The sequence below is a fragment of the Heterodontus francisci genome, unplaced genomic scaffold, assembly GCF_036365525.1.
Source record: "Heterodontus francisci isolate sHetFra1 unplaced genomic scaffold, sHetFra1.hap1 HAP1_SCAFFOLD_59, whole genome shotgun sequence".
Lineage (NCBI taxonomy): Eukaryota > Metazoa > Chordata > Chondrichthyes > Heterodontiformes > Heterodontidae > Heterodontus > Heterodontus francisci.
The window spans coordinates 2859712-2863244 of record NW_027140758.1 but is presented as its reverse complement, the minus strand read 5'-3'; the positions used below and the strand labels follow the sequence as shown (position 1 = coordinate 2863244).

The 3533-nt window shown below is 41.0% G+C and overlaps 1 non-coding gene across 1 annotated transcript; it reads left to right on the top strand.

Moving 5' to 3' along the window:
• Positions 1-910: 910 nt before the first annotated feature.
• Positions 911-984, top strand: trnat-ugu (transfer RNA threonine (anticodon UGU)). Its single transcript has one exon. It is a non-coding gene; the product is annotated as a tRNA-Thr (tRNA).
• Positions 985-3533: the final 2549 nt, after the last annotated feature.

Genomic DNA, 3533 nt, shown 5'->3' with positions numbered 1-3533 from the left:
AATAAATGTAAGACCAGTTCTTTTTCAAGAGGGCACTGAAAGTATTAATTTGACAACTATGTTGACAAGTTGTCATGACTCAAGTTAAATGTAGAACAGAAGTGCTGGTAACGGGGAAATGTGGACAGAGAAGTCAGTCGTGCCTCTTGATTGGACAAGCCCGGCAGCAGCAGCGCGCACCAAAGAGGGCAGAAAAATCGCAAGCTTTTGTTTGTAGCAGTCATTGTGTTTTAACTTCTGGAGTGAGCAGCTGATAAAGTTAGCCAGAAGAAGTGTCAAGGAATGAGAGAAGACCGCAACCCACCTTGTTTTGCAGCAAATCTTGAAAAGACTCTGAGAAGTTCACTGTGTCAATTCGTCTCATATTCTGCCTTTGAAGAAAGCCTGCTAAAATTAATTCTCAACCCCGCCTCTAAATAAACTCTTCTAAAAGAACCTAGTGACCTGTGTACATGTACTCGGAAATTAGACTGCATGTCAATTTTGGAACAACATATCTCATCTGCTGTTTTCTTCAGAAATGAGCAAGTAATCAGTCCAAGTGTTTTTTTTTGTCTTTAACAGAGCCCTGAATTGTATAGAAAAATCCCTTTTTTTTCAGTATGTGTGTGTGCGTGTGTTCAGCTGAGGTAAGAAAGGGACTTTAAATGTTGGTTAAAGTAAAAAGGGAACTTTTAAAATTTCCACCTGTGTGTTTATGCTTTACTTCATGATTAGTTAAAACTTGTTCTATAAGAAACTGATAATTTTGTTGTTCATTAAGTGTCTCCTATTCTGGGAAAAATAGAGCATATGATTGACTGTATCAGTAAGTGGGAAAAGTTAAAATTTTTGTTGTGACCTGTGGAGAAGTGGGATGAGAATAAATAGTAACCACCTCAGATTTCAATTGCAGCAGCACTTGTGATCTGGCTCTGCAGCTTAGTTGGTTAAAGCACCTGTCTTGTAAACAGGAGATCCTGGGTTCGATCCCCAGCGGAGCCTTAATTCACATTTGCAATCTGCTTGAGAAGTTTCCGTGTCAACATTTATGTCTGTGTCTTGTGAACTTCAACTGAGAATTCAAATTGCGTGATGAATTTCATTCACAGGAGAAAATAGCCTTTGTGAAGGATGTGAGTTTGGAATGGCTCTTTCTCCTCGGACAGAAATTCAGTGCTGATATTTCAAAGGCAACTTCTTTGATACAAATTTGTTCAAAGTTGCATTCAACCTGGAAAAAAAGCTCGACCTTAATCTCACTGAAGGAAAGTGTGACCGTGTTGTATGTTTCAAAGTGTGTGTGTCATTATGTGTTGCTTGTAACTGGGACACGACACAAGTGGGAGGGTTGATCTGAGGTTTGGAATATTTCTCAGTCAGGAACAAGAAAAATCAAAGGAACCAAATAAGAAAACCATTGTCTCATGTGGTTACCGAGAAACGGTGAGGAGATATTAAACTTTGTTCTATTCAAAACAGCTGTGAACTTTGACCTTTCCTGCCTTTTCTCAACAGTATTTGAAGTGTCTCGGTAACAATGTTCAGTGTTGATGAGAGTGGGGTCTGGGTGAGCATCTGCTGAGTGTGACAGGGTCAGGACTGGATGCAGGAAGTTCTCTGACAGTCTCTCTCTCTCGCTGATGGGTTTGAGTTGATTTTCAACTGGGAGCAGCTGGTTTTTCGATAAATGAAGGAAGTTCCCTCTCCATTTTTTTCTGACAGACAGTGTAGTATAAGGATGTAAAGGGTTAATGCTGAAGACAGTGGGATCAATCACTCCCACTGTCAGAGTGATGATGCAACAGTCAAATGAGATGAGGTTTGGGAGAAGAGAGAGCAGCACCAAGGATGCCAACTTCGGAGGCTTGATGAGAGTGTATATAGTATTGTGTAAATTAGAAAAGAGTTCTTAGTTCTTTCAGCTGGAAATGTGTCCAGAAAATATTGATAAAGTCACAATTTTATAATTCAGGAGTCGGAACACAGATATTAACTCCAAGTGACAGTTCTGGGTTCATTTAACAAAAGTAGAGAATAATATTACTCACTGCTTGAAATCCCCCAGTGAGGAGACAGTTAAACAGATGATCTGTTGGGGCATCCTTCGATCCAAGGTTTCGACAGCACTTAATCTCCCCTTCTGGTGAAATTCTCTGTAATTTGCAACTTTTTTATCCAGCTTTGATGGGTGAGTGAAAAAACTGAAAAAAGTGATCCTTTCTTTTCTTTCTTCTTCCCTTCTTTCCATCAGTTTCTCTTTTCTGTCCCAGATCAATGAGAATCCCAATTTAATCTGCTGTTTTATCCATTCCAATCAGAATTCAACATTCCAATCAAATCTATTTGTTATTCCACAGTGTCTCTCCATGTGTTTTATTCTGTTGTATTCTCTCACAGTCTGATTGATGATCAATGTTCCATCTCACTCTCTGTTCTGGTGAAGATCAGAAGCAGTAATATCTGTTTGCACCACCCACCAAGTCGGCCTGAGGCTGTGCCTCGCTGATCATGTGGAGTTAGGAACATAGGAACATAGGAGCAGGAGTCGGCCATTCAGCCCATCGAGCCTGCCCACCATTCAATATGATCATGGCTGATCGTCCACTTCAATGCCCTTTTCCCCACACTTTCCTCATATTCCCTTATGTCATTTGCATTTAGAAATCTGTCAATCTCTGCTTTAAACATACTCAATGACTGAGCTTCCACAGCCCTCTGGGTTAGAGCATTCCAAAGATTCACAAACCTCTGAGTAAAGAAATTTCTCCTCATCTCTGTCCTAAGCGGCTACTCCCTTATTTTGAAATTCCTTCCCTTGGTTCTCCACTCCCCAACCAGGGATCTTAGCTGCATCTACCCTGACTGTCGTTTAAGTATTTTGTAGGTTTCAATGAGATCACCTCCCATTCTTGGAAACTCTAGAGAATACAGCCCCAGTTTCTCCAACCTTTCTTCATACAACAGTCCCACCATCCCTGGAAGAAGTCTGATGAACCTTCGTTGAACTCCCTCCATGGCAATAATATCCTTCCCAAGGTAAGGAGACCAAAACTGTATTCCAAGTGTGGTCTAACCAAGTTTCTGTACAATTGAAGCAAGAATTCACGACTCCCGTACTCAAATCCTCTTGCGATAAAGGCTAACATACTATTAGCTTTCCTAATTGCTTGCTGCACCTGCATGTTAGCTTTCAGTGACTTATTGACATGGACACCCAGACCACCCTTATATTCTATACCTCAGCTAATAAAGGAAAGGATTCCATATACCTGCTGAACCACCTTATTGACCTGTCCTGCTACCTTCAGGGATCTGTGGACATTCACTCCAACGTCTCTCACTTCAACGTCTCTCACTTCCTCTACACCGTTCAGTGTTCTCCCATTAATTGTGTATTCCTTTGCCTTTTTTGACCTCCCAAATGCATCACCTCACACTTGTCCAATTTGAATTCCATTTGCCACTATTCTCCCCACCTGACCAGTCTATTGATATCTTCCTGCAGTGTACAGCTATCCTCCTCCCTATCAACAACACGGACAATTTTCTTG